This window comes from Spinacia oleracea, chromosome 6 (assembly GCF_020520425.1).
Source record: "Spinacia oleracea cultivar Varoflay chromosome 6, BTI_SOV_V1, whole genome shotgun sequence".
Lineage (NCBI taxonomy): Eukaryota > Viridiplantae > Streptophyta > Magnoliopsida > Caryophyllales > Amaranthaceae > Spinacia > Spinacia oleracea.
In genome coordinates, this window is record NC_079492.1 from 63,322,731 (window position 1) to 63,332,238 (window position 9,508).

Here is a 9,508-nt window from a genome sequence, read left to right on the forward strand (position 1 = left end):
ATAATCCTCTAAGTCAAATGGTTCTAGAATTCCTTCCTTTTGAAGTCTTTCTAAGCGTTTCAAGTTTATATGGCCTAATCGACAATGCCACAGATAGGTGAGATCTGAATCATCCTTTTTGGCCTTTTTGGTATTTATGTTATATACTTGTTTGTCGTGATCTAATAAATAAAGTCCATTGACTAATCTAGCAGATCCATAAAACATCTCTTTAAAATAAAACGAACAACCATTGTCTTTTATTAAAAAAGAAAATCCCTTAGCATCTAAACAAGAAACTTAAATGATGTTTTTAGTAAGACTTGGAACATGGAAACATTCTTCCAGTTCCAAAACTAGCCCGGAGGGCAACGACAAATAGTAAGTTCCTACAGCTAATGCAGCAATCCGTGCTCCATTTCCCACTCGTAGGTCGACTTCACCCTTGCTTAACTTTCTACTTCTTCTTAGTCCCTGTGGATTGGAACATAAGTGTGAGCCACAACCTGTATCTAATACCCAAGAAGTTGAATTAGCAAGTATACAGTCTATAACGAAAATACCTGAAGATGGAACGACTGTTCCGTTCTTCTGATCTTCCTTTAGCTTCAAGCAATCTCTCTTCCAATGCCCCTTCTTCTTGCAGTAGAAGCATTCGGATTCAGAAGTGGGTTGACTGACCTTCCTCTTTACAGATTTGGCGCCAGTTTGCTTAGTTGGGCTGGCCTTGTCGCCACCTTTCTTAGCATTCCTCTTCTTTCCAGATTTCTTGAACTTGCCCCCACGCACCATAAGCACATCCTGCTTATCACTTTTGAGCGTCTTTTCAGCGGTCTTCAGCATACCGTGAAGCTCAATGAGCGTTTTGTCCAGACTATTCATACTGTAGTTCAGTTTGAACTGATCATACCCGCTATGAAGAGAATGGAGGATGGTGTCTATAGCCATTTCCTGAGAAAATTGCTGATCCAGCCGACTCATATTCTCAATGAGTCCAATCATTTTGAGAACATGTGGACTTACGGGCTCGCCTTTCTTAAGCTTGGTCTCAAGAATTTGCCTATGAGTCTCGAATCTTTCGACTCGAGCCAGATCTTGGAACATGTTCTTCAACTCACTGATGATTGTGAAAGCATCTGAGTTGATGAACGTTTTCTGCAGATCCGCACTCATGGTGGCGAGCATTAGACATTTCACATCCTTGTTGGCATCAATCCAACGATTGAGGGCTGCCTGAGTGACCCCGTCGCCTGCGGCTTCGGGCATCGCCTCATCTAGGACATACTCCTTTTCTTCCTGCATAAGAACTATTTGCAAGTTCCTTTGCCAGTCAAGGAAGTTTTTCCCGTTCAACTTCTCCTTTTCGAGAATTGATCGAATGTTGAATGAATTGTTGTTTGCCATATTAAAAACTACAATTGAAAAGAATAAACAAATAAATAACCATTCACAGTTTCTCTTAATAAACTTAAATTCTAGCATACATGCATAATTCAATGTTTATTAAGCATTTTATTCAAGTTATGTGTTCCGGCAGGTGTGAATAAAATGATTCCAAGATCCTAAAATCATTGAAGAACTAAGCACAGTTTGTCGACTTAATCCTAGAACATCTTAGGTAAGCAAAAGCCTTTTGCTAATAGTCTAGAAACTATTCTTGGTTGATAGGTACGTCTAAGAACTTATTAGGTAAACCTATCGATTTTGCCACGACATAAAAGGACTCCTTACTTATATCGTTGAGTTTCACCAAAACTAACATGTACTCACAATTATTTGTGTACCTTGCCCCTTTAGGACCAATAAGTAACACCTCGCTGAGCGAAAACTATTACTAGATTGATGTAAAGGATATCCAAGCAAGTGTATATTTTGGCATGGCACCTTTTAACTCAATTTTTAAGTTTGGAACTTAAGGCTCTTACTATGTTGGTTAGATTTTAAGTGAACTAAAATCCTTAATCATGCAACATAATCAAGCCACAATCTTATGCATAATTAAGACATATTTAAAGCAATAAATAACTTAAAGCATGCATAAGATAAATGTGATCTAGTATGGCCCGACTTCATCTTGAAGCTTTGACTTCAAAGTCCGTCTTGAAAATCTCCGTGGGAGGCACCATTTTCTTCAAATAGGATAAGCTATAACTAATTACAACTATTTGATGGTACGCAGACCATATTTGAATTGAAAAATAACTTTGGTACGTTAGACCAATTACATTCAAATTAATGGTGCGCAGACCATATTTTCTATCCTATTTGGGCCATACTAGTCACTTCATAACCTGCAAAACAGTACATATACAATATATACCATTCACTCATTCATTATCATGAATGGCCCACATAGCTGGTTAGTAAAACACATTATGCATCACGTAAACATTTGCAGCAATTAATCAAGGGCACCAATAATCTACCAATTATTCAGTCCTTATTAATTCTAATCAAGTTGTTTTAACCTTAAGGATTTGTAGACCTAATCAAGAGTTTATGACTAAAAGGGCTCCCACTTAAACCAATAAATTCATATGCTTTACTAATTTTAAACATAAAAATGTATTTCTAGTCTAACCGGAAACATACAAATTTAATTAAAATTTAAAGCTCATATAAATTTATAATTGAATCCAAAAAGTTTAACTTAATTTCAGTCGTATTTAAATTAATTCATGATTTTAATTTTAGTAAAATAATTAGAATAAATAGAATTTATTATAATTACAATATTCAAAATTAAAATCCAAGAAAATAATTTAAATTATTAATTTTAAAATTAATTAAAATTACGTAAACTGAAAATTTCAAATTAAACATTCAAAACGATCTAATCGCAACGCAAACACTCTACGCATCGCACGCCCATGGGCCACACGCACACAGCCATCGTTGGCCATGTGCGCGCAGCCCATGCGCTCGTCGCATAGCTGCTGCATCTTCCATCGCAAGCCATCGCACAAGTGGTGCTTGCTGCGCGCGCGTCAGCGCTCGACGCACGCGAGCCATCGCTCGCTGTGCGCGCTCGCCAGCGCTTGCTGCGCGCGCTCCAGCGCTTGATGCACGCGAGCCATCGCTCGCTGTGCGCGAGCAATTGCGTGCGATCAACGCTGGGCGCAGCGCTCGTGGCACGCGAGCTTGCGCTCGCTGCGCGCGAGGCTGCGCGCGCTTGCGCGAGGCAGTGCGCGTTGTGGCGCAGCTCGCTTGCTGCCCACACGCGACTGCCATGCCTTGCCTTCGCCCATGCCCATTCATTCATAGCTCGTGGCCCACGACACAAGGCAGGGCTGCTGCCTTGTGCTCGTGCACCATGCCCCTGCTCATTGCATTCGTGCCGCACGGGCGACGAGCTCCCTTGCTCGTCGTCGCATGCCCGCAATATACAACACCCCTTAAGGGTAACACGAAGCGTCCATTGCTTTGTGCGTGCAAGTTATATGAACGAATCGCATAAAAATTTAAAATTTATATTTAAAAATTAATGACAAATTAATAAATTAATATTAATTTCACATTTTTAGGGCGAAAAATCGAAAATTTATTATTCAATTGATTTCCGATTATCATGGATTCAAGCCTAGGTCATAAAAATTTAAAATTTATCATAAATTTACAATTTTTATGGTGGTTTTTAATCATAGGTTTCTAATTAAATTATAATTAATTATGAAAATCAAATTAATTCTAAATTATTCTAATTTTCAACAAATTAATCATAATTACAAATTAGATTGCATAATTAACAAGGCTAGGCATTCAAACTTGTTAAACATATACAGTAGGTCAATCAAAAATTCAAGATTTATCAACAAGAATCGCAAATATTTAATTTAATTTCTTAAATTTACGAAATTTTGCATTCGAAAAACTAAAACCATCGAAAAGTCATAGTTAGGCTTCGAATTTGAGAATTCTGGGTTCGGCAGAAAAACACTATTTTTGTCAAAAATTTTAGAATGCCTTTTACATGCGGAATTGACATAAAAATCACTCGATTTGGATGAGTAACGAAGAAACTGCCGAAAAACTGCGTACGGATAATTAAATAAACGCAATTTGCAATTAATTAACAATTACGAAAATTAATAACCCCTTTTAATTCTTGCAAATTTGTAATATTTAACCATGTTCATGCAATTTAGATTATGAAAATAATAAGAGGCTCGTGATACCATTCTTAGGATATGATACATATGACAATTCATAAATCATGCGGAAAAACCATTTAGCCAGGAATACATATTATTTACACATAATCAAATAGCATAGTTTAGATGCATACTCTTTGTTGCGTGCCTTCCCTAGCTGCGCCCGAACCGAACAAGAACAAGTCTTTAGGACTCCAAGTGTCGTCCCTCCGTAGATAGTCCACAGCACGTCCGGATCCGCCTTAAGATTGACCAACTAGAATCGCCCTTAAGGTACTAAAGATTTTCGGCACTTTTAGTCAAGGAATGTGTCTGAATTTTCTCTCAAAAACTCACTTTGAATACTTGAATAATCTATGAAAATATGTGACCCTAGGCACCTATTTATAGAGTTATGGAAAGGGTTTTGGAATCCTATTAGGATACTAATTTATTTAATTATAACCCTACTATGACTCTAATTAAATAATCATTATCTAATAGTTTTAGGATTTAATCACACTTCGAATTCTGATTGCTTCAGGATTCCCGTACAAGCAATGCACGAGCACCGTACACCCGCGCAAGCCTTGCGGCCCACGCTAGGCGCACAGCGCTCGGCCCACTGCTGTGCTCCGCGCGGGCGCCCAAGGCCTTGGCTGGGCCTGGCCTTGCGCTGGGCCTGGTCGAGGCTTTGGCGTGCGCTGGTGTGCGTTGGCTCGCTGGGCGACGGCCTGGCTTCGTGCTGGGCCTTCGTCTAGCGGGCCTCGTCCGATGCTAATTCGTACGATACGCTTCCGATTAAATTCCCGATTCCGGAATTCATTTCCGATACGAACAATATTTAATATTTCCGATTCCGGAATTAATTTCCGTTTCGAACAAATATTTAATATTTCCGTTTCCGGAATTATTTTCCGATTCCGATAATATTTCCGATTCTGACAATATTTCCGTTTCCGGCAATATTTCCGATTCTGGCAATATTTCCATTTCCGATAATATTTTCTGATACGTACCATGTTTCCGTTTCCGGCAACATCTACGACTTGGATAATATTTATATTTCCGATACGATCCATATTTCCGTTTCCGGCAATATCATCATTTCCGGAGTATTCATTTCTTGCCTGTGACGATCTCAGCTCCCACTGAAACCAAGATCCGTCGATTCCGAATATCCATAGATGGAGTATCTAATGCCATTAAATACTTGATCCGTTTACGTACTATTTGTGTGACCCTACGGGTTCAGTCAAGAGTAAGCTGTGGATTAATATCATTAATTCCACTTGAACTGAAGCGGCCTCTAGCTAGGCATTCAGCTCACTTGATCTCACTGAATTATTAACTTGTTAATTAATACTGAACCGCATTTATTAGACTTAACATAGAATGCATACTTGGACCAAGGGCATTATTTCCTTCACAAACACACCCACACACACACACACTACTCGTGTGTGCGCGCGCGGACGAGGACGAGAGGCAGCAGCAGGGGTGCGCGCACAGCAGCGCGGCACGAGGGACGACGGGTGTGGGTTGGGCGCGAGCAAGAGAGACGAGTGGCGTGTGGCTGGGCGAGAGGCAGCAGCGCACACAGCAACAGCAACACACGCAGCAGCGCACAACAAGGGGAAGGGGAGTGCGCGGGCTGCGAGGGCGAGAGGAACAAGGGGTGTGCGAGAGGCACGGCACGGCAGCACGAGCAAGACACGACGAGTGCTCGTGCGTTGCGGGTGAAGGAGAGCCGGGCACACGGGAGAGAAGGAAAGAGGAGTGTGGGGCAAGAAATGGAGGAAGGCTTTAATAATCATTTAATGAGGAGAGTCCTATTTATAGGCTCCCAAATCCCTAGTGGGATAGGCTTAGGAATTTGATATTGGGCTTAGCAATTAAATGATTGGGCTAGCTTAGAGTTTAGAATTAAATTCTTTCACTACACCATAATAACCTTTTAATAGCGCTTTTTTCAATGAATAACAGCGCTTATCAAGCGTTGTTAAAAGAATTATAGCGCTTATAATAAGCGCTATTAATGTTGCCTCATTTAACAGCATTCAATATATAAGCGCTGTAGATGCTCAAAGCAAGGGAGATAACGCCAATTTACTGATTTATTTTAGTATAAGAAGCAACAACATACCGATTTTATACGAGACTATTTATTGATTTAATTTTTAACAATTAATATACCAACAATTGCAAATTAAAATAGATATATTATCATAATATTACAATATACAATATTCTAAATCCATTAACAACAATTCAGTATAAATAACAAAAGTCATTTCATATCTCAATTACATCAAATAAACATCTCATACCCATGTACAATATTCATTGTCACAAATTGGAAAAAAAAATGACTACACATAAGCATAAAAGAAAAACAAAACACATCCAATGAGTCCTGGTTTCATTAATCTGATCTTGATCATTAAACCATTATTTGAACTACACATCTTCATGAATATGGGTATGCTTGTGGTTGAGAATCTCCTTTCATGAAGCCAGTGCCATATAATCCAAAATCAATGCCATTTTGCCGAGAGCACTATGAAATAAAAAAAAATGTCAATTAATAATTAGTTAAAAAAATACACAAATTAACCTATTACATTTATCTCTTTATCTGCAAACAATTGGTCGAGAGATCAAGTATGGGATTGAGGTATTTTCTTTCTGATTACCCAAATGTTGAACTATCACATACATAATCTACTAACTGCAAACCTGGTCATCATCTTAGAGAATAGTGAAAGCCACGAGTGCATTGAGATCTCTGTTTCTTAGTCATCTTCTCAGGTGAAATTCACTTTTAGAAAATGCATTCTGATCACGATATGCCCTGAACTTTCCTACCTTGACACCACTTCCAACCCATATGTATCATCCAGCTACAGGTATGAACTTTCATTGTCTGTTCAAACAAAAATATTCAGTTAACATAACCTACATTCAGCTCAATAAAAACCAAAGCAAGTGGAAGCAAGAGATAACGAGTATCCAACCTGGAAGAACTGACACCACGGTGGATAAAAGACGAAAATCCTCATACTAATTCCTCTGTTAGTGTTTGAAAGCAACACCAGTAATGTTAGATTTAATAAGTACAATAATAGAGATGGTTGTGGATTACCACCAATTTCCCCTTGAAGTACCACTTGGATCATCTATACGAATAAGCAAACCAGGTTTTATCATAATAAACAAAAAAATCAGCCGGTAATCTTTTAGTTATTCTATATATATGATAGTTCTTTATAAGTAACTCCTAGGGAACTAATAATACACATAACAATATGACATTATTATATAGAGTACAGTAGATAAGTATAGAATAATAGAACTTGAGTATACAACTTTATCCTTCATCTATTATTAAAATCCTAGATCGGCCCATAATATTATTCTAAAGCAGTCGTTATTACAAAATGGATATATTCAGGACTTACTGTAGGGTATAGAGTGGAAGTCTGAGTAGTAGATGATTTAGCGTACACTTCTCGCCCGCCATAGTAAACAGAATAGCTAAACTGTACCTCTTTCTTTATTACCTAAGTTACCATAATCTGCATTACAGTGTTTGTACGTGTTATCTACACGAATTAATACTTGTAATTAATCAGAAAGAACAAGTATTTGGAGAGATGCATGCTAGAGTTTGGTGGGAAGATAATAGAGCACGTATACACGAACAATACTTGTAATCAGAAAGAAGAACTACTGGTAATTGTGAGTATTGATGAACAAAGAGGAGCAAGTTTGATCTGTCTAGACTACATTCTTTATATGTTACTACCTCAGTACCTCAATATACACATGCACTTTTTGTCCTGGATTTTTTAAGCTCTATAAGAACTAGCAATGATTGTATACCCATCTGAATATGCAGCAACCAACAAGCAAAGAGCTCTAAAATTTAAGGACTATATGTCGGAAACGAGTATACGAATAAGTTTCTGCATATAAAGATGAAAAAGTATTGGGTAATTAGAACTTGGAAAACATTTGATGAATTGGAAAGACGTTGGGGTTTTGAAATTTATTGGATTAGCAGTCTAGTTGTTAGTGAAAATCATACATCACTCGAAGAAGTTAGACGTTGATACACCATCAGGATAGTCAGTATATATTAGCAACCATAAGATTCAATTTTAAACATTAGATGCAACTTCCAAAGCATCGGACGGTGGTACACTAGTTAATAAGTAGTTGCATATTAAAGCTACACCAACACCAGACCACCCAACCTCTCTAAGTGGCACATACGAGTTCACACTTCACTAAACCTTCAAGCGGAGAACACCAGAAAAGTGCATGGAACAAGTAGTGGTTATAAGTTTAGTTATTATACATCCCAAAATCCCCAGCAATGCAATATATTATCTAGCAATGAAATATTGAATCAAACATAGGATGAATATAAAATCATAATCTAATTCTCAATATCAATAATAACGCGACTGAACAAGATTACAATCAAATTATACCAGCATTAAGGAAGCAGGAGGATATTTTGTTTATCCTTGAGATTCTTCAAATTCCTCTTGGAATCCATCCATTTAAAACCTGAAAGATCGATAAAAGTTCAGTAGATCGAGTCATATCTTCAGCCAAAATTGTCGAATAAAACTTGTCAGAATCACTAAATTGGGAGAAAACATCAAATTCAATAGAAAGAAACCAGAAAACAACAATTCACACATGTAACCTCGCAAATTGCAATTGATAAACCTGTAAAAAGCTATTAACTTGAAAATTTAAAAGATATGCATACTCACTTATCAAAATTGATAATTCATAGCAGATTTACAATTTGAAGAAGTACGCCAGACAGATTTCATCACAACCGTTGATAAAGGTTTATCGGAGAAGAAACCAAATCGCAAATGACCTCAACAAATTTTGGATTGAATGGAACTTGGACAAATTTCGAATTGAAGGGAGCTCGCTAAAAAATGTTTAGATTGATTAAGATTTGGGATTTGGTATAATTGGGATTTAGGGAATTGAGAATGAGGGAATTGTAGTTGATCTTTTAAGGAAATGGGAATTGGGATTGAGGGAATTGGAGTTTATTTTTTAAGGAACTGCAGTATTTCGTGGGTAAGTGGGTAGACCCGAGTTTAGTTTTTTTTTTTTTTTCCAATTGATCTTCTTTTTTACGGAGTAGTGAAGTGTTATGTTATTTGATAATAACGTCAGCATGTTTTTCATAAGCGCTATTAATTAGGAGTTATTCATATTAATGACAGCGTTTTTTCATAAGCGCTATCAATTAGGTGTTGTTAATTGCTCTTTTTGGTGTAGTATTTTGATTGGGCTCGTTTAATAAAACGAGTTGGACTTTTATTTAAAAACTCAAACCTTTAAAGTTACTTGCGACCCAT

The 9,508-nt window shown here is 37.5% G+C and overlaps 1 long non-coding RNA gene across 3 annotated transcripts; it reads right to left on the minus strand.

The window, feature by feature from the left end:
* Positions 1-6,365: 6,365 nt before the first annotated feature.
* On the minus strand, positions 6,366-9,272 carry LOC110775128 (uncharacterized). Of its 3 annotated transcripts, none has more exons than XR_008923700.1 (5): positions 8,900-9,272; positions 8,609-8,687; positions 7,571-7,687; positions 7,127-7,288; positions 6,366-7,035 (listed from the first exon to the last, which is right to left on the minus strand). It is a non-coding gene; the product is annotated as an uncharacterized lncRNA (long non-coding RNA). The 3 variants fall into 3 exon arrangements; XR_008923699.1 differs by having other exon boundaries at positions 6,366-6,669; positions 6,849-7,035; positions 7,127-7,687; positions 8,900-9,270; XR_008923698.1 differs by having other exon boundaries at positions 7,127-7,687.
* Between the last annotated feature and the right edge of the window lie 236 nt (positions 9,273-9,508).